Consider the following 23,570-nt stretch of genomic DNA (forward strand, 5'->3'; position numbering starts at 1 on the left):
CTGCATTCAGACTTATCATAAGAATATCGGCTTAAGCTTTAGTCGAAATATCAAACCAAAAACACCAATCGAAATATAAGGGAATGTCAAATAGCTTAATAAGAAGATTTTTAATCTATCTTCTTCTTGTAAATAATTGTCCCACCAGCCTCGAAGTTGGCCAGTAAAACCAGAATAATCATATTACAAACTTCAGAATCATATATATATATATATCATAGTATTAATTATTGTTAAAAAACTCCAAAAGTCAACTTACAAAACTTGAATCCGAGATCCACCTAGGCAGTACCATTTAAGTCCTTCCGTTACAAAGCTTATTTACTCACCTTTTAATTACTTTGGTAAATTACTATTACTATACTTGTACTTTGAAAAAATTATTAGATCTCAAAATTAACCAAACAAATAAAGTACTCTCATGCAGTATTTTTTGTCCATTATTAACTTGACATATATTTAAAAGTGTAATAAATAGAATGATAATTTTATTATATCATCTTTTGAATATAATAAATTCAATATATTAGGAAACGTGTTGAGAAATAACTATAATTAATAATAAGAGTAAATAGAAACTTAGTGATAAATTATCTTTAATTTTGTGAAGGAAATTTAAAATTAATTTTCATTTTTAATTGGACTTCCCAAAAATAATACCAAATCTAAAATGACGATTTTCCCTTAAGATCCATCATCAGGAAAAATCATTCAAACTACTAGCAAAATAAAAACTACAAGAATCTAATCTAGAAATAAATAACAACAAAAACGACTAATCCAACAAAAATAATCAACACAATAAGCACCAAAATAATCATCCATATCAACACCACACAATCCCGATAAGGGTCTCAATCAATCAATCATACAAATCAAGCCTAACAAGGGCACAAATTTATCAAAATGAAATATAAATAGCACAGGCCCAATAACAAATACAAGTTGCCCCACCCTCAACTAAAAAAATCTAGTACATAATAAAGTAGAGAAGGAGGTAGGGACTCCCTAAACTCTGCATCAAACTAGCAAACTACAGGCGAGCCAATCAATTCTGGATCGAGAATGAGCCTTATCATCACCACCATCACCACCCTCAACATCAGAGAGGAAAGAATACTCACTATCATCCGCATCATCCACATTTATCTTTTTTTCTCGGCTGGCCCCATTGAAAGATGTGTTACGACCCAAACCAGGGCTTGGCCGTGATGGGTATGTAAAGTTTGCCGAGGACCAGAGACTCTTTGCCTAGTCAAAAAGAACACCATATATATGTATATATATAGCAGCGGAAGAATACCGAACATATAACAAAATAGATAAGCACGAGCTAGAAAGGAAAACTAAGATTTCCAATAACAATCTCTATCCACAGTAATCCATAAAGCCTCTAATATCCAAAAGACAACTTAAATCGGGACATACCCCCAACTATAGCCAAAAAGAGAAACTCAAAATAGTCTATACATGAATAAAACAATGAAGTAACAGGCCTCTAAGAAGAAGGAGAGGCTCACCACTTCAAGCCAACTCATGGATAATTAAGGAATCACCTATCATTGCGCAAAGAAATAAAAATATCTCCAGACCCTGCATTGCGTGGGGATACAACATCCGGGGGTGGTTAGTGGGGTGAGCGCTAGTATGTAACTTAGGGATAAAGGGTAAAATAATGCCATGATTAAATCAGTTCAAAATCATTAAAAATCATATGGACACATTCAATTTATACATACATACACACACACATATATATAAAAGATGTTGTGACAGGGAACAAGGCTTAATCACGAGATTTAAAATCATTAACCTAATAACCCTAACAACTTTTCAATCTAAACAAGAGAAAATCAAAGACCCTAAACCAACAGCCACCGCATACAAAAAACCCTAAACCTAATTTAATTTTTGGCTATAATGGCTACTACATTCAGTAGGAATGACCCACCAAAGGAATAAGTGATCCAGAAAGAAGAGGATATGAAGAAAGTAGATGGTAAGGAGACAACATATGCTGATTTATTCAAACCTAAAATGTATGTGCATGATAATATTAAGGTTCCATCAAAACCAGTTATCATACTGCATAGAGAACCTAGTAGTACGTAGAAATCATAAGAGGTGAGAAATATGATACTACAAGAGAATTTGTAATACGCCATTATTGGTAAGTTCTCTTATAGAAAATTTGATATCAAGTAGTTGAGAAAAGATATACCAATGCAATGTGGGATAAATGGAGAATGCACAATAGGAGTGTTGGATGCAAGGCATATACTGATTAGATTGAATGAATTAGCGGATTATGTGCAGTTATTATCATCATCAGCATTTTATATTAAGGCAACAGACATGTACTGGCAGATAAAAACATTAAAATTGGATCCATTGTTTAAGCCAGATATTGAAACTACTATAGGGGTAGCATGGATTTCAATGCTAGATCTCCCACCAATTTTTTTGCAAAGAAGGCAATGTTTTTGATAGCTTTAGCTGTAGGAAAACCATTAACTGTGGATATGGCTACAAGGAATCAAATAAGACCTAGTTGTACAATGGTAAAAGTTGAAGTGGATTTGATAGCTAAATTACCCCAGAAGGTGAAAATCAATGAAGAAAATAAAGTTATAGGGGAAATAAAGTCAAAATGGATTAGTATACAATATGACTATATGCCTAAGTATTGCAAAGAATATTGTTTGAAAGGACATGATGAAGAAACCTGTTGGAATATTCATCTGGAATTACATGATAAAGTGTAGGATAAAAAAGATGAGAGAAATACTGAAAGAAAACAAGGATAGGATAATAGGCATAAGGATGCTGAGAAGGGAAATACAAAAAATATAAACAAACACCAATGGTTACAAAAGAGAAACAAATACATGAGAGATAGGTATGGGCATATAGTAGGTGAAGTAGAAATGAAAATCAAGAAGATGTGGCTATTTCCAATGTTTTAAAGCTTTAACTATAGAGGAAGAGATCAAGGTTTATAAAGAGAGTCAGGATAGAAGCAAGAAATCTATAAAAGATAAGGTAAGTAAGAGTTTTGGCAAGAAAAGTTCATAAGAGGAAAAACAAGATGCAACTATTCCAATAACAAAGCAAACAACTCAAAGTTAGAGAGATGGAAGTGCAAAATAAAGTCCAGTTGATAGAAGTAAAAAAGATAATAATAATGCAAAAAAGGTGACCAACATCAATAGAGAGAAGAACACACAGGACATAGTGAAAATAAACATGACAAACAAAAGGAACCTTAAAATTGTAACATAGATGGAGAGCTGATGATGGTGGAACAGCAAAATACAAATAAGAAAGTTATGATGCTAGAAGAAATTGTTCATTTAGAAATAAATGCAGGGAAGCAACTTGAACTTACAAATGTCAACAAAGTAGATATGGATGATGAAGATTTAGAGGACAATATTGAACAGGTGGCTATAGCAGGTGATTTGTCTCCAAAGAAAATACACACTTTGAGTGCTAAATATAGAAGAAAACAAAAGAAAGCCAGAAATTCAAGAGGAAGTACAATGCAAACAAGAAGTCATAAAACATAATCAAAATAAAAATAAATGCATTGATATGGAATATCAGATTAATGAATACTCAAAAAGCATTCACAAGGTTAATTACAGTGTCATGACCCGAGCCTAGTCGCGATAATGGTGCTTACAGTCACAAGTGACCACAAGCTAACCTATGAGTTGGTACCTGCTGTGAGCACTGAATATTATAATGACAATAGACATGTGTTGAAAACAACTGATAAGGCCATAAGGTTTAGATACTAAAAATACAAATAAATTCACAAGTCTAAAACATTTGTGAAAAATACTGAAATCCAACTGATAAGTCTAATAAACTAACTGACTGTCTGAAAAGCCTCTAACTGACTGTGGAGTTGATAGGAAAAACCTCCAATTAACTCCAATTGATTATAATAAAGAAATACTAAAATAACTGAATGAAAGATAAAATTATCCTCGAAGGATGAGGAATCACCACTGCTACTGCTGCAACGCTGAACTACCTAAGCGTGATTAGGAAACTATGCATCTAAACCTATAAATAAGACATCATAGTGTGCAGAAAGTATGCGGTCAGTACTTTGAATATACTGGTATATGAGATGAGGTTAAGATAAAATGCATAGGTTAGCTGGGCATGAATAAAATAACTGACTGAATAGCCTGAGGTAACGAGTATGCATGCATAGAAACTGAAATACTGAGAATGCAAGACCAAGAATATAATGTTTTTGAAATAATATGTAAATTGAATTATAGAAATCTGATAACTAAATAACTAAGAGTCTGTATGCTATGGTCAAGCAAACCTGAACTGAATTCTTTACTGAATAATGATTTGAGACTGTAGGCGGTATCATCTAACCGACATGCCCTAATCTGAGATAATTTGGGCCCAACTTGTAACCCCAATTAGAAGGGTGTCAGTACCATTCCACGAGTACTAATGTTGGCTGTTTGGATCAATTAATCTAATGTCTCAAAGGACTAGAAAGTCAGTCCTAAACTTGCGGGTGCCCCCAAAGAGAGTGTCAATCCTATACTAGCAGGTGACATTTCATAATCCTACGCTGGCTAAGTAGTTCTAGAACTTAGGGATTGCTGTTAAGGACCCAATCCTCACTGATGGATGAGCCCCCATCCCTAGGTTCGCTCGGTGCTAAGACCTACTTCCAACTAAATTAACACTGATTACTAGACTGAACTAAGCTTATCTGAGCAAACAATTGATTATAAATAGCTTGACTGAATGGCAATACTCATAGTTCATCTGAAATTATTCTGAAGATACTAAATTTATGTAAACAACTAGGTATCAAGTGTTCATAACCCACCATCACTAAATGGAAATAACAATAAGGACATATAAAAGCTTTGAAAACCATAATGAAAAATCACCATTCAAAACCCATTACTTAGACATTTCATCAAACACATGGAGATCAAGACTTTAACATGGGGATCTTTTAGATATGAGGAGATAGCATGAGTACATGATAAAAATAATAGTTTGAGGATTTATTCCAACTTGCATGATAATGACATGGGAACTGCAATACATACTATAATCCATTCAACTTGAAAACATTCATAATCTTAACTTGAAGTTGTAATAATCAAAGATTCATGAAGATAGTTCAACATAATCATGTAAAAACACATAATTTAAAATAAAAAAGGATTAGTAGACTCCATGGGTGAAAAGGGCCCATGGATGAATATCACACATACCTTAAACCCTTAAATTTGAAAGAGATACACCAATCTTGATGCTTTCTTGAATGTTCTTGGATTGGGGAACTTGAATTCTTAGTTTTGTTAGAGAAAAAGTAATGGAATTTGATGATCTTGGTGGAGGAGAGGGTTTGTTTTTGAGAGAAAATTGGAGAACATTGGCAAATAATACCCTAACTAAAGCTTTAAGTTATGGATTTATGAATTGGGTTGAGGGGAAAAGACATAATTTCCCCTCATATATTTAAATTCATAATTGGAATACGAATTAAAGGCTCACCGCGATGCGATGAGGGCTCCATCGCTATTACGATGGTGACGTGGCCCTATCACTATAAGCTACTGGAATTGTGATCCAAACGTGGCCCAATCCTCATCTGAAAAATCCAAAACTTCTCCAAGACATGCCCGTTACACCTCTGAACATGAATTAACTCAAAAACCAATATCTCGGGGTCAGGACAACCAATTTAAAAATCCTCAAAATTAAGAGGCCAAAAATATGAGTAAGTCCCCAACACTTAGTGAAATTTTTAGTTTTTAAGCCTCTTATGCATGTAACTAGGAGTGGAACTGAACTAAGAATAGTATAGGGTATTATAATATCTTCCCCCTGGGAATAGTCGTCCTTAAATGAGATTGATTAGGCTGAAAGTTCTGAATTTAGGCAACTAAGATCACATACTGAACATGCACAATTGGAAACATGATTACATGATAGAGTCTGAAATATGATACATGACTGAACTGAATTGATGAACATATGCAATGACATGAGTATGATCACATAGATGGAACTGAGAATGGTAAAGAAACAATCTAAGGAAAACAGTTACCTTAAGCTGAATCTGAGTTTACAGAGAAAAAATGATGGTACTTGGTACACATATCTACTTCTACTTCCCAAGTTGCTCCCTTAATGGACCGATTTCGCAAAGAAACTTTGACCAGGGGAACGTCTTTGTCCCTTAGTCTATGAATCTAACAATCAAGGATCTCGATTGGGATTTCTTTATAAGAAACACTATCTTGAACATCTGTGCTTTCTAAAGAAACTACAACAGCTGGATCACCAATATACTTTTTTAACAAGGAAACATAAAACACTGGATGCACTGATGCCAAATCTGCATTCAACTTAAGCTCATAATCTACCTTTCCAAAATGACTCAAAAGTATGTAAGGGCAACCATATCGGGGACTAAGCTTCCTCTTCTTGCCAAATCTTTTCACTCCTTCATGGGCGAGATTTTCAAATACACCAAATCCCCAAATTCAAACTCAAGATTTTTTTCCTTACATCTACGTAGGATTTCTGACGGCTTTAGGATGTCTTAAGCCTCTCCTTAGTCAATTAAACCTTTTCCATTGCATCAAACACCAAATTTGGTCCTATTAATACAGCCTCGCCTACCTCAAACTAACTAATAAGAGATCTACATCTCCTCATATAAAGAGCCTCAAACAGAGCCATCTAAATACTAGAATGATAACTATTATTGTAGGAAAAATCGATCAAAGGTTAGTGATCATCCCAACTACCCTTGAAATCAAGAACACATATTCTCAATATATCCTCTAGGGTCTGAATGGTCCTCTACCTGGCCATCTGTCTGAGGATGAAAAGCTATACTCAGATGAACTTGGGTTCTAAGACCCTTCTAAAAAGCCTTCCAAAAGTGAGAGCTAAACTGAGTACCGCTATTTGAAATGATAGACAACGGGACTCCATACAACCTTAATAACTCTCTAATAGAGAGATTGGCATAGTCCTCATCTGAATAAGATGTATGAACTGGCAAGAAATAAGTTGATTTAGTTATTCTGTCTATAATAACCCATATCGAATCATGCCAACAATGCATATGAGGTAAACTTGTCACAAAATCCATGTTCACCTCTTCCTACTTTTGAGTGGGAATGCTAAAATCTTGTAATGTTCCACTAGGCCTCTGGTGCTCAACCTTAACCTCCTGACAATTAGAATACTTAGCTATAAACTCTGAATTATCCCTCTTCATACCACTCCACCAATAGATTTCCTGCAAATCACGATACATCTTAGTGGCTCCAGGGTGTAAAGAGTAATGCACACCATACGCTTCTGTAAAAATCCACCGTCTCAAATTATCAGCACACAACATACACAGCCTACCCTAACATCGCAACAAACCATCTCCCCCTTGCGAGAAAGCTTCTACTTTCTGATCACTAACAGATTTCTGCAACTTAACCTGACTGTAATCCCTACCTTGCTTTTCTTTCACTTCGGCAACTAAAGAATTTTTGAACCATTATGAACCCATATACTACCCTCTGCTAAATAAACCAATAGCATACCTAATCTAGCAAGCTAATGAACCTTCCTGAATAACTTTATCTTATTATTCTTAACATGAGAAACACTACCCATAAATAATCTACTAAGGGCGTCTGCCACCATATTGGCTTTGCCCGGATGATACAACACACCCATATCATAATGTTTTAACATCTCAAGCCACTTTCTATGAGGATTTAAATCCTTCTGCTAAAACACATACTTCAAACTTTTGTGATCCGTGAGCACATCAACATGAACTCCATAAAGATAATGCCTCCAAATTTTAAAGGAAAAAATAATAGCTGCCAACTCAAGATCATGGGTAGGGTAATTATTTTCATGAGACTTAAGCTGTTTAGAGGCATATGCTATGACCTTACCTCTCTACATCAATACACAACCAAGACCAACTCTGGAAGTATCACAGTAAACAACAAACCCATTTGAACCATCTGGCAAAGTCAAAACTGGGGCAGAGGTGAGTCGAGTCTTCAACTCTTGAAAACTCTTATCATAAGAATTTGACCACTAAAACTTGACTTTCTTCTGAGTCAATCAAGACATGGGGGATGTAATAGATGAAAACCCTTCAACAAACCATCTGTAATAGCCAGTTAAACCCAAGAAGCTTTTGATACCTGACGGAGAGATGGGTTTGGGCTAGTTTCTCACTGCTTTAGTATTTTGAGAGTCAACTCTAATGCCATCACCAGAAATAATATGGCCAAGGAAAGCAACTGATCTTAGCCAGAACTTGCACTTAATAAATTTGATGAATAACTGATGGGCTCTAAGAGTTTGCAATTTAATTCTGAGATGGTCTAGATGACCATTTTAACTATGGTAGTAGATGAGAATATCATTAATAAAGATGATGACGAACATGTCCAAGTCTTGTATGGACACTATGTTTTTTAAGTCCATAAAAGCTGCTGGGGCATTCGTTAGTCCAAAAGACATTACTAGAAATTTGAAGTGACCATACCAGGTTCTGAAGGTTGTCTTCAGAATATCACATTCTCTGACTCTGAGCTAATGATAGTTGGATCTGAGGTCTATCTTAGAGAAATAACTAGCAACCTGAAGTTGGTCGAACAAGTCATCAATCCTAGGGAGTGGTACTTGTTCTTGAATGTGACTTTGTTCAACTGATGGTAATTGATACATATTCTGAGAGAATAATCTTTCTTACGCACAAAAAGGACTAGAGCGCCCCATAGGGAAACACTGGTCCTGATGAATCCCTTATCTAGAAGATCTTTTAAATATTCTTTTAACTCTTTTAGCTCAGCTGGCTCTGACTCTGAGCTGATGATAGATGGATTTGAGGTCTATCTTAGAGAAATAACTGGCACCCTGAAGTTGGTCGAATAAGTCATCAATCTTGGGGAGTGGGTACTTATTCTTGATTATGACTTTGTTCAACTGATGGTAATTGATGGACATTCTGAGAGAACCATCTTTCTTATGCACAAAAAGGACTAAGCGCCCCATGGGGAAACATTGGTCCTAATGAATTCCTTATCTAAAAGATCTTTTAGTGTTCTTTTAACTCTTTTAGCTCAGCTGGAGCCATTCGGTAGGGCAGAATAGAGATAGGCTGGGTATCAAAAAGGAGATCTATTCTGAAGTTAATTTTCTTTTTAAGAGGAACTCTGAAAAGATTTTTAGGGAACACATCTGGAAATTCCTTTTCTACTGAAACTGAATCGAGATTATGAGCTGCAGAATTAGAGTCTTTAACTCAAACAAGATGGTAAACACACCCCTTAGATATTATTTTTCTCCCCTTAAGATATAAAATAATTTGAACCCTAAGCACTGAAGTACTACCCATCCATTTAATAATTGGTTCATTAGGAAACTAAAACTGAATGACTCTATTTCTACAGTCAACTAATGCTACCATGAGTGAAGCCAATCTATGTCGAGAATGACATCAAATTTAGTCATTTCTAACTCTACGATATCAACTAACATGACTTTTTAAAATATTATAGTTGGTCAATTTCTGTATACCCGTCTGGCTATGATAAATTTACCCACTGGGGTAGACACTGAGAAAGGCTCTACTAATGTTTCTAGGCTGACACCAAAATTAACAGCTATATAGGGGGTTACAAAAGAAAGTGAGGCTCTAGGGTCTAGCAAAGCATAAATATGAAGATGAAAGACCTGCAACATACTCGTAACCATATTAAGAAAACTTTCCTGATCATGTCGGGACTAGAGTGCATACAACCTATTCTGCCGCTGTCCACTGGTGGCACTAGAAGTATCACCCTGTTGAATCGAGCGACCGCTGGAGCTGATGACAGATTGGGCTGGCCCTATTGGCGTAAATCCTCTCCTCTCTGGGAAATTACTAGACACTCTCTGACCCTGTATCCTGGCTTTCCACACCTAAAACACACATCACTACCAGCTTTGCACACACTCTAATGATTTCTACCATATTTCTAGCAAAGTGGATTAGTACGATCACTGTTAATACTACCTTAGGACTTGGAGCCTAGCGCCCTATCCCGACTATCATTTTTGAATTTCGGCACTGGCGCACTAGCTGAATATGAGTTGGGACTAAAAGTTTTTAATGGAACTGAGAACGATTACCACACTTTGACCTCAGCTGAGAATAATTCAAGCTACCTGTTCTAGCCCTCTTATTCTCTCTTTTTTTCTCCTTAATCTTCTCTTTCTCAATTTGCTGAGCATGAACCATAATCCTAGATAGGTCCATCTCCTTAATCAACATAGCTGTCCTACACTCCTAGACTATACTATTATCTACACAAAAAAAAAATTACTCATTCTAGATCTATTATCAGCCACCATCGAAGGAACTTACCTCACCAACTGAGTAAACTTAATCGAGTATTCCTTCACACTCATTCTACCCTGCTTCAAATTGATGAACTCCAACACCTTAGCTTCCCTCAGCTCTAATGGATAGAACCTGTCTAAAAAGGCTTTGGCAAACTCCTCCCGCTCTACAGGCCCCGCCTCAGTACCCCTATTCTCTTTTTACTATTTATACCATGTATGAGCTATATGTTGCAACTGGTATGCATCCAACTCTGCACTCTCACTTGAAGTGACACCCCTTATATCAGTTACCTTTTGAACCATATCAAGAAACTCCTATGGATCTTCCTCATACTTGGATCCTAAAAACAAAGGGGGATTTATTCGGATGAAATCTCAAATCCTAGCTGCAACTATATTTGCCACTAGATTAGCTGGGGAAATATCCAACTGATAATTCTGAGCATCTAATGAATGAGCTAGGGTAGTGAATGCATCTTTGAACTTGGGATGGGAGACATGCTCATTCAAGCGGTCTTCTTGAACAGGCGGAGATACAAGATGATTTCTATTTCTCCTTCCATTATTTTTTAGGAGGCATTGTGTTTAAATAAAAGAAAGAATGAGTCAAAAAAAGAGTTTAAATAGAGGTCATGCTCTTTTGCACAACATAAATACTGAAAGAAGGGAAACATTTCCTAAAATATCTTGTAGCCTCTTGTCCATAAGTGTGGCGTGCTTCACACCCATGAATAACACTTTACTCAACGCAACTTTCAGACTCCCCAGGATATTGTAAAATCTTAGGCTCTAATACTAAATTTAGTCACGACCCGAGGCTACCTCCTAGTCACGACAATGGTGCTTACGGTCACAAGTGACCACAAGCTAACCCATGAGCTGGTACCTGCTGTGAGCACTGAACAATATAATGACAATATACATATATGAAAAATAACTGATAAGGCCATAAGGTCTAGATACTGAAAATACAACTAAATTCGTAAGTCTAAAATATCTTTAAAAGATACTGAAATCCAACTGATAAGTCTAATAAACTAACTGACTGTCTAAAAAGCCTCTAACTGACTAACTGTGGAGTTGATGGGACAAACCCCCAACTAACTCCAACTGACTGTGATAAAAAATACTGAAATAACTAAATAAAAGATAAACTTATCCTCAAAGGATAAGGACTCACCACTGCTGCTGGTGCTGCTGTAATGCTGAACTATCTAAGCACGGTCAGGAAACTGTGCGTCCTATCCTATGATATAAGACATCATAGCACTAAGAAAGTGTGCGGTCAATACATTAAATGTATTGGTATATGAGATGAGGTTAGGCTAAAATGCATGGGTTAACTGTGCATGAATATAATGACTGACTTAATATCATGAGGTAACCGAGTATGCATGTATGGAAACCGAAATACTAAAAATGCAAGACCAAGCATATAATATTTCTGGAATAATATATTAACTAAATTACTAAAATTTGATAACTGAATAATCGAAAGTTTATGTGCTATGGTCAAGCAAACCTGAACTGAATTCTATACGGAATACTGAATTGAGACTGTGAGAGGTATCATCTAATTGACATGCCCTAATCTAAGCTAATTAGGGTCCAAATTATAACCCCAGTTGGAAGGGTGTCAGTATCGTGTCATGGGTACTAATACTAGCTGTGTGGATCCACTAATTTAATATCCCAAAGGACTAAAGAGTTAGTTCTAAACTAGCGGGTGACCCCTAAGATAGTGTCAGCCATATACTAGTGGGTGACATCTCATAATCCTAAGTTGGCTATGTTGTTCTAGAACTTAGGGACTACTGCTAAGGTCCCAGTCTTAACTGACGGGTGAATCCCCATTCCTAGATTCACTAGGTGGTAAATCCTACTCCCAACTAAACTAACACTGATTACTAGACTGAACTAAGCTTAAATAAGTAAAGAACTGATCATGAATAACTTGACTGAATGGCAATGCTCACAGTTTATCTGAAATTATTCTGAAGATACTGAATTTGTATAAACAACTAGGTATGGGTGTTCATAACCCATCAACACTGAATATAAATAACAATAAGGACATATAAAAGCTTTAAGAACCATAATTGGAAATCACCAATCTAAACCCATCACTTAGACATTTCATCAAACACATGGAGATCAAGACTTTAACATGGGGATGATTTTAAATATTAGGAAATAGTATGAGTACATGAAAAAAAATCATAATTTGAGGATTTATTCTGACTCGCATAATAATGGCATGAGAACTACAACGTTCAAAACATACTATCATCCGTTCCACTTGAAAATATTCATAATCTTAACTTGAAGTTGTAATAATAAAAGATTCATGAAGATAGTTCAACATAATCATGTAAAAACTCATAATTTAAAAATAAAAGGATTCTTGGACTCCATGGGTGAAAAGGGCATATGGATGAACATCACACATACCTTAAACCCTTAAGCTTGAAAGAGACACATAAATCTTGATGCTTTTTTGAATGTTCTTAAATTGGGGAGCTTGAATTCTTAGTTTTCTTGGAGAGAAAGTAATGGAATTTGATGATCTTGGGGGTGGAGAGGGTTTGTTTTTGAGAGAAAATTGGAGAAGATAGGCAAATAATGCCCTAATTAAAGCTTTAAGTCGTGGATTTACAGATTGGGTTGAGGGGAAAAGACATAATTTCCCCTTAGACATTTAAATTCGTAACTGAAATACAGATTAAAAGGCTCACCGTAATGCGATGAGGGCACCATCGCTATTACGATGGAAATGCGGCCCTATCACGATGAGCTACTGGAATCGTGATCCAAACGTGGCCCAATCCTTATCCAAAAAATCTGAAACTTCTCTGATACATGACCCTTACACCCCTGAACATGAATTAACTCAAAAACTAACATCTCGGGGTCGGAAAGACCAATTTAAAAATCCTCAGGTTTAAGAGGCCTAAAATATGACTAAGTCCCTAACACTTTGTGAAATTTTTAGATTTTAAGCCTCTTATGCATGCAACTAGGAGTTGAACTAAACTAAGAATAGTATGGGGTATTACAATAATGCATAAGAGACATCAATTTTGTTTTATAGGTCTCATGGAGCCGTTTTAGGAAAGCTACAATATTGATGATTTTAAAAGAAGATTAGGGATGCGACATGCGACAACTAATTTTTCAGGCAAGATATAGGTATTTATGGATTCTGCAATGGAGTATAGTGTAATTAAAAATGAGAAACAACATCTTACATTGAAATTGGAGAATCAGAATGCTGGAATATCAGTAAATGTTACACTAGTATATGCAAAATGCAGTCCAAATGAAAGATTATTATTACAGGAGTCACTAGGAGAATTATCTAATAATATTCATGAACCTTGGATAGTAGAGGGGACTTTAATATGATAAGGGATAGGGGAAAAAAGCTGGGAGAATTACTTGTTACAATGACAGAGACAAAAGAATTCAATTATTGTGTGTGAAATCTGGAGGAATGTATATTTAAGGGTAACAAATATACTTGGTGGAATGGGAGAACTGATGAAGAATGCATTTTTAAAAGATTGGACAGGGTCATGTGTAATGATAAGATGCATGATGTATTTCCAATCTTGGAGGTGGAACACTTGGTAAGAAATGGTTCAGATCATGCTCTTTTGTTACTTTAATCAGTAGCAAAAATGATCAAATTGTTAAATCTTTTAGGTATTTGAATTTTTGGTTGAAAGAGGAATCATGCATGGAAGTGTTAATATAGAACTGACATACTATAATAGAAGGAAATTCATTTACCATGTTTCATCAGAAGCTTAAATAGATAAAAGTTGCTTTAACCATTTGGAAGTAAGTAGAAGTTTGGAAATATCTTTTAGTAGATAGCTATATTGGTGGAGGTCTTAAAAGTAAGCAAGAAACAACTTGAGGAAGATTCTTCAGGAACTAATAGGGCTAGCTTATTAAAAGCATATGTTGAATTAAGTATACATCTAAGAAAGAAGAAAGATTTCTGGAGACAGAAGGCAGGATTTGAGTGGTTCAAGGATGGAGAAAGAAATACCATGTTTTTTCATACAATAGTTAGGGGCAGAAGGGATAGATTAAAGATTACAAGAATACAAAATGAAGAAGGAAATTGGATGGAAGATCAAGCTGAAATTGCAGAAGCTGCAACAAATTTCTTTCAAAAATAATTTACAAAATAGGAGGATGAAATGGATTTCTCAATGTTTGAAGTATTGCCTTCGGTAGTATCAGAGGAAGTAAATTAAAGAACTGAAGAAACTTCCAAGCCTGGAGGAAGTTAAATCTCCAGTGATGGGATTAAATAGAGATAGTGCAGGGGGTACTGATGGCACGACTGGAGCATTCTACCGATATACATGGGATGTCATAGGTAATGATATTCATCTAATGATAACAACCTTCTTTTATGGATATGCACTTCCAAGATTCATTACACATGCTAATTTGGTGATGCTACCAAAAAAGTTGGTAGTGAATACATTCTCTGATATGAGACCTATATGTCTTAGTAATTTTGTGAATAAAATCTTTTCAAGATTAATTTTTGAAAGAATAAATGGGATTTTTCCTAATATAATTTCTAAAGAACAAGCTGGATTTTTACAAGGAAGAAATATTGATGAAGACATACTGATGGTATAGGAGAGAGTGTCAAAAATAAGAAAAAGAGGAAAGCCTCCAAATATGGTGATGAAGCTGGACATGATGAAAGCTTATGATAAGGTGGAGTGGTTGTTTCTTACAAAAGTCCTAAGAAAGGTAGTTTTTGTGAAGAAATTATTGACATGGTTTTTAGGCTAGTTGCAAACAATTGGTATTCAATTTTATTGATGGGAAACCTAAAGGATTTTTTAAATCCTCAAGAGGGTTGAAACAAGGGGATCCTTTATCTCCTACTTTATTTATATTAGTGATAATGCTCAACTTAATTTGTTGAGGTGACTGAGGCCCTTCTTCTCTAGGTGTTTAGCTGCACTTTCATGCTCCCATTTTGATCATTTTAAGCTCCAATCCACATATTTCTATCTCCTCAACTCTGTGCCTGCAAAGAGTGGATATTAGTGCATTTAATCATAATTGTGTTTCGTTTATTCCTTCTAAACAAGGTAATGTATATAAATGTTGAGTGCGAATGAGTGGTAAATTTACCATTCATCAAAACTCCCAACTTAAAGCTACTGCTTGTCCTTAAGCAACACTACCTCTTACCACGAGACACAATTATTTCTGCCCAAACTTCTTGCCTTAAAGATCACAATGACTTCAACCTTAGTCACAACCACGAGTAGCTCTTTGCACATTGGCTAAGCTAATTTCCACTACATCCCTCATTATAAAATGAAACATTCAAGGATACATATGTCTTCAAAAATCAACCAAGCAACAACTACCAATGCTTTAGAGGTGGCTCACTTTTTTACCATAGCTAAGTTATACTCCATTTGCCTCAATGCTCGGAAGGTGACACAATCACCCACCTCAACTTGTTCACATGCCAATCTTCACAAGAAATAGAATTCCATAATCCAAACTACCAAATATGCAACACATAATTATAAGTACAAAAACTCACTCTCTCACAAAAGAAATCTCTATGCAACAAGTGTCATACCTTAGGCTTGCACCTATTTCAATTGCCACTACAAAGAAAGTATATGGTTGGAGATCTTGAAGGACTTTCTAAGCTTGTAATGTAGGTTTGGGTTAAGGTAGGAAATCATTTGGGAACAACATGGCTACACCCTTCCTTGAACATCTACATCATACTTTTCAATCCTCCTTATTGACTATGGCCCACTCTTCTCGATTTTCTCTCTTTACATATGCCTACACGTTGATTCCTTTGTTCGCCTATTTTTCTCTTTATTTATTTTCCTTTCACTTTTCATGCAATTCCTTCCTTTTTTGGATCCTTTATTTTTCTATTCCGTTATTTTCAACACTTAGGCATATTCAGGATTTTACCATCATATAGTGGCTCCAAACTTCCTTCCATCAACTTTCACCACCGCCAACTTAGGCTTTTAGCCTAAAGTTGCATCTTCAAGTTCAAGGAGGATTGGTTTAAAAGAGAGATAAAAAGAATGGTTCACGGTTTGTAATGTATTTGTCAAAGAAAGGTCCAAAGACTCAAAGTGGGTATCTAGGGACAACATTTATGTTTTGGTAAGCTTTTTAGGATAAAGTGGTTTCCAAAAGATGGCATAAGATTATTTCTCCAACCAAATTCAATCAAAATTAGCTTTGAAAGACTAACGATGCATGTTCTAGGTAATACAAGTTTACAAAAGATGAATGAAAATAGCTCACCACACGTGGCATGCAAAATTCACCAAGGGAGCTTAAATGTCCTTCCCACTAAAGACAAAATTGGAGTATCTATTTCTATTCATAAGTCAAAAATCTATGAAGCCACAAAAAGATAAAAAGACTTGGTACAATATTACTCACGTTAGTGCCCTTGATTTTAAAAAATTTGAATGGAGGGGATCATTCATTTTACATCAGCACCACTCATAATTTTGCTAAACTATGGCAACAACCAAAGCCTTAGCCTCACATTTTGTCTCAAAATGAGCTAACTAACCATATGACTACTTAGACTTCACCAACGGTGTATAACATGATCCCAATTTTACAATTTTTATGATTTAAAATGCCATAGGCACTTAGACTTCTCTTGTAGTCATGACATTTATGCTACTGGTACTTAGAATTCCCCTGGACCTATGCCTCAAAACCCAATCACGATGCCTTACCCTTAAGAATGTTGTCACTCAATCTATCATAGGACAAAACTTGTCATACATCATAAAAATCAACATAAAAGCTAAGTAAAAAGAAAAACTAAAACTAAGAAAAGAACACGATAATCCATAAAACGTAGGCAATAATTGGGTACTTAAAAATGTAGCATTTAAAAACAAAATAAAAATAGTATCTAAAATATCATTACAAAACATCATCAATAACAATAGTCGACACACAACACCAAAATAGTACAAGTCCAGGGGTACCTTAACTATAAAAATGTAGTGTCCTCACTGCATGTGCAAGCAAGCAAAAGTAAAAGGGGTCTCCCCGAATATGCATCAAGAACTATCTTCTCCCGCTAACTCTGCACTATCACCCTCAGCATCATCAACATAACAATCAGCAGGGGCCTTATCCACACTATCCATCCTAGGTGAAGGTAGTCTATGGTTGAGCTTGAGCACCTTGAAAATGCCTTTCACCCCCTTCTACAACTTCTTGATGAATTTATCTCACTTCTTTTCTCTCTTCACCAGTTTTTCATGTGAATCCCTGAGGTTCCTATGTGATACATCTAAGGCTAAATAAGCTCTCTCTAGATGGACGACAGTGGTTCTGTAATGCCCGAATCTAGTACCCGTAATGGTACACAGTGCTCATGACCCTAAAGGAATACAAGCTAACCCATGACTGATATCTGTAACTGGCACTGCATAATATACTGTATAAATACAGAAAAAAGGTTGAAAGGCCATAAGGTTCAAATATCTAATAACATATAACATATGAATAATATGGTATCACTATACGAAAACTAAAATAACTGTCTGAACATGCTAGTCTGAAAGCCTCTAAACTATCTAAAAACTATGGAGTTGATGGGACATGTCCCAAACTAAATCTAGACTACTGAAATAATAAGGTAATAAAATAATCATGCTATTCTCAAATGATGAGGACTCACTGCTAGTCTGGCTGCTGAACGTCTAATCAACTAAGGATGCTCTGAAGCTCGTACTTCTGAACCTATGGTATAAAACACCATAGCGCAAATGCATCAGTACGATTGAATATACTAGTATGCAAGTGAGGTAGGCTGAATGCAAGGGGTTTATATATATGAACAATACTAACTGATTGAATAACATGAGCGTGAGAATACATGCATGAATACATAAACTATGACTAAGATCATGGTATTACTGAATTTGAATACTGATAACATAATTTTCATATAACCGATATACTATTATCTGAATGACTGTGTCTGACAGTCCTATTTCTAATGGAACTAGCTGAGTTCTATACTGAACTAGGTGACTGTATCTGATAGTCCTAAATTCTGTAGAACTATTTGAGTTCTATTATTGAGACTGAGACTGAGACTATAATTGTGGGAAGTAGTCATCTAACTAACATGCCCTAAATAAGATAATATAATTGAGTTGGGGTTCAATTTGTAACCCCAATTGGAAGGGTGTTAATACCGTGCCACTGGTAAGGACAAGCTGTGAGTAATCACTCATCTAACAGGTACTCTAAGGAGAACGATGGGACCCTCATATGACAGTCTAAGACACCTCATCTATCCTCAACTAGTAGGTTTGATGTCTTAACCTATGCTGACTACATAGTTCTGGAATGCAAGGATTACTTCTAAGAATCACATCCTCTACTTGCAGGTGAGTTCCCATCCTTGGGCTCACTCGGTGCTGAATCCTACTGCCATCTGATTAGACACTGAATTAATTATACTAAACTTACTAGATTGAGTTCACTAAGTTCCATTGACTGATGAAATATTACTGAGATCTAATAACAGATTGAGATTACTGAGTTTTCTTGAGTCATGAGACTGACTGAATTCTACCGAACATGGATTGACTGAGAGTATCTTGAAAAATGACACTGGATCTAGGCACACAACTAGTCAGGTACAAGTACCCCCAGGACTCGATAGGAGGAAACTGACAAGGCATGACACTTCTTGAACACATGACCAACATCAATAATTCATACTACAATAGTTGGGGATATTTCATGAGGCATTTAATTATCATAGCTTGGTATATGAATAGGATTGCATGTAAACATGGCATAATTTCATAAGGCTAATTCATGAGCAATCCAAGAAATAATTTCAATACATAAGAATAACATGGAGGTCATTTTGAGCATAAGGGTAAAACATGCATCTATCATTTAGATCATAATTGATGTATAATGCATAATTTCTATCTTCTTAGGCATTTTATCAAACACCTAGGATGCATGACTTGGGGCTTAGGCATGATCATCAAATTAATACTTCAAAACTCCATGAATCAACTAAATTTAAAGATTTCAAATCAACATACTATTATGCTTTCATGAACAACACATAAAGATTCCAACTTGGGAATCATACAACAATAATAACATGAACATAATCAACCATAACATGAACATCATGATATATAATTTAAAATAGGATTCTTGAACTTCATGGATGAAATGAATCCATGAATGAACACTATGCATACCTGGGTGGATGATTTCTTGAAGATTGGTGGAGGAAAGCTTGAATCCTTGATTTGAAATTAAACACCTAGGGTTTATTGTTCTTAGGAATTGATATTTGAGGGAAACCTTAATTTGGTGTTATAGATGAATAAAGAAGTTATGAGCTCCGGTCTGGTATAATTAGGGGTCAGAACAGGTGGAAAAAGACCCAAATACCCTTTTAAAAATAGATTAAAATGGCTGATCAAAAGTGCCAATGGTTTGGGCGATGGTCCTTCACTGGCGCGATGGTTCGTTGGTCTATCCCATTGTACTTGGCCAGAACCTGAACTTTCTTCTTCGTCTGCGATGGTTTGGGTGATGGTCCATCGCTAGCTCAATGGTCCGTCAGTCCTGATCGTCGCACTTGGCCAGAAAATGGGTTCACTGCCTTAGTCTCAATGACTTGGGCGATGATCCGTCACTATCTTGACGGTCCATCAGCCTGACCATTGCTTTTGGGTAGTTTCGATAGTTCTATGTAAAAAGTCCATAACTTTTTACTCCGATACAAGATTTGGACTAAATTGGTAAAGTTGGAAAGCTAATTCAATTTCCCATATGATAAAAAGTTAAAATTGGGGAAATTCTATCTGATTAAAACATTAATTATTTAGGAAGTTATCACTAACTCTTCTAGAGACTAGATTTGACTTAAAGAAAGTTCGGGGTATTACAGGCTCCCAACTTTTCCTGCTCCTCTCTGTATATCTCATTGTTTAATTGAGATACGTATGAGTGGTGAGTAGTGGAGGACTCTCCTATTCCTTGAGGTAGTCTATATAGTATTTCTCTCACCACCTATATCTGACCAGAGATGTTATTAAAGGTTGTGGCTGATGAGGGTCTGCAAGAGTCTGTATCCTCTTGGACTGATTTGCTCAAGTACATCTTTCTCTTTTTGCTTTAACCTGGGGCATCCTCACCTCTAAATTTGAGTGGAAACATGAGGGGGCCTGGGTGCACCCAGGTATCTGTAGCATACTCCTCCACCCGTTCTCTCCTGCATAGCTCTGTGATAAGGGAAGGAAGGAGAAGATGTTTAACTCTATAATTTCTGAAGTACTTCTATTCTGAATAAAAAATCTCACCCATATTTAAGGAGATACTAGAGAGAAGAGACATATACCATCCGATCTCGCATGTCTGTGACAATAGTCATGCGAGTGTAAAGCGATACTCGGCTACATATAATATTTAGCTAAAGCCTAGCCTCAGTTGTGAAATCATTCATCAGAATATCTCTCTTGGTTGTGGCCCAAGGAACCTCTTTGCCAACACAAAAAATATCCACCATCCAGGTCCCTGACGCACATGTTTTTGCGTGAAACTACTCCATGTTAGCATCCTTGAGCCCACATCCCTTGTTAATTTGCTATGTCCCAAAGTTTACTTACCTTCCACTAATAGTAATTACCGGGTTTGTGAAAGAAGCTATGCTTAGGTTAAAATAAAATTCAAGTACCTAGTGCTTATTGGAAACACAGGGGTATAAGGAAAAACACATCCACCCGGTCTGCTCAAGTTTGGCATGAAAACTTGTTAACTTTTCCTCGACTTTATCTAAGCTGATACCCCTTTTAGGGAGCAACTTATTTCTGTGCAAGTCCGAATTGTAGTAGTTCGAACAGTGTGGGGTCATGAATATTGTGTTGTCAAGTTTATCCATCTCTAAGGTGACTTAATACTTATAAACAATACATTCCAGGCAATCATTATCATTATCATACTTTAAAACATGCTAGATTAATCAAATAGGCTCATGTGGTAGTGTGTTAGAAGGTTCTGGGGGAAAGAAATAGTTGTGCAGAAATTTTGGTTTCTGCAGACACTGCCCTTAAGTATGGAGATCGTGGATCAGTGGCCGCAATCGTGATCATCGGGACTGCAATCGTGGTACCTGAGACCATAGTTGACAGTTCAACACTTTTCACCAAAACCATAATTTTATCCCCAATTTTGTATTCAACTAGGCACCTAAATATTATGATCAAGGAACTTAAGCCTAGACTTCATGATTATAACCCCAACCTTGAGAATTTTAACATGGAATTCATAGGGGCTTTGAATCGAACACATGGTGTACACATTCTTTTCAATAGTTTAAGGCTTAAATATGGGTACTTAAGACTTCCCCATGAATGTGTACACCAATTACAACAGCTAACCACAACCACAATTTCAAACAAGCATGCATTTAGTATTGAAAATAATCTTTCAGGATTTTCCCTAAACTAAAAGTTCTAAGCATGCAAGTATATCAAAACCAAGAAAATTGAGACAAATTACAATATTAGATGATGCAAGGGATGAATTTATGCTTGGATATGCAATGTAATGCCCAAAATTAAAGAGAATTTTTAGAGAAAATGGGAGAGGAAGTAGGGGGAAAGTGGTATTCGGATGGTCATTTACACTGATCTGACCGCAATCACAGTCCTAATACCATGACCACGGACATACAACCTCTACGATCGCGGTGACACAGACCTCGGTCGCGGTAACTGAGACCAAATAATCAGGATTTTAGTATTTCCTACTTAGTCCAAAATTGCCAATGTCACATGTTTCTTTTTCAAATTCAATAAAAATTTCTCTTAGTACCAACATTTCATAAATTCTGCATGCAAAAAAACAAAAATGAAATCTACTCTACATGCATAAATCAAAAGGATATACGCCACTTTTTGTTGCGTGATGGGTTGCCTTCCATCGAGTACTTAGTTTAACATCATATCACGGCGTCTCCATTTCCTTTTTTATGTTTCCACTTAGAGGATTTAAATATTCGTCCTAACTTTCATTCAATATATAATAATTGGTAGGCGGAAGTTGGGTAAAAGGTTTAAGTCTTCGAAGGTGAAACTTGGAAGAGGCGAGAAAATAACGATCAAGCTTCGATCTTGCAATTTTGAAGACTTGAACCTGTTACCCAACTTTGCATCAAATTCTTAGTTGAGATCCTTGGGTAAAAGTGATCATATCAATAGGCCATTCCATATACATCGAAAGTTGATTCCCTTGGACTCTGTTAGATGGGGTTCCATATTCTCTTTCGGAATGTCAAATTCTGCAATGTAGGAATCGTACTCTGTTTCCCCACAATCCATCATTTGTCTTCGTGGATAGATTCTCATCACATCCTTGAGGAACAATGTTTAAAAGTGAGTTGAATGAGGTTCGACCCCTAATTTAAAATAGCTTTCTCTAAAGCACTTCAACCTGGAATGAGTCAGAGTTATCTTAAGATATTTGCCTTGCTTTTTCTTGAGACTCTAACACCATTCCTATTATTTTGTCTTCTTCTTCCTCATTTGATTTGGTATATTGGGAAGTCACCGAGGAGTCATCGATAACAAGCTCATCATCATAGCTTAGTTTCTCTTCTTGATGAACCTCCTCTTGGGAAATGGGCAAGTTAGTGATAGTTCAAGCTTTTCTTCTTTACTCATTTCCCCCATCTTGACAATTTTCCATCCTAATGCCTCTTGATGCATGTCATCTAGATTCTCCTCCATTGTATCCAACCGATCCAAAATATCTAGTAGCCTTGGGTCAATGCTATTGGACTCGGTGTGTCCCTCTTCCTTCTCTTTATCATAGAACCTATCAAGCTCATAAGAAGAACTAGCAACCCGGTTAGCATAATAGAGGGGAGGGAAATTTGGACAGTCACCCCAATGTCCTTCTCTACCACTACATAGAGAATATCTATACTCTCTATAGGATTAATATAGTGAATCTATCTCTCTTTGGAAAGTATAGTTAATATCTCTCTGTAATACCCTGGGAAATTTTTCATTGAAATTTTGTGCATAAACGTGTTGGGT

At 36.1% G+C, this 23,570-nt stretch overlaps 1 long non-coding RNA gene across 1 annotated transcript; it reads right to left on the bottom strand.

Moving 5' to 3' along the window:
* Positions 1-776: 776 nt before the first annotated feature.
* LOC124888494 lies at positions 777-18,228 on the bottom strand. Its single transcript, XR_007046789.1, has 3 exons — positions 18,164-18,228; positions 1,521-1,593; positions 777-1,251 (listed from the first exon to the last, which is right to left on the bottom strand). It is a non-coding gene; the product is annotated as an uncharacterized LOC124888494 (long non-coding RNA).
* Positions 18,229-23,570: the final 5,342 nt, after the last annotated feature.

The sequence above is a fragment of the Capsicum annuum genome, chromosome 11 (assembly GCF_002878395.1).
Source record: "Capsicum annuum cultivar UCD-10X-F1 chromosome 11, UCD10Xv1.1, whole genome shotgun sequence".
Taxonomy (NCBI): Eukaryota; Viridiplantae; Streptophyta; class Magnoliopsida; order Solanales; family Solanaceae; genus Capsicum; species Capsicum annuum.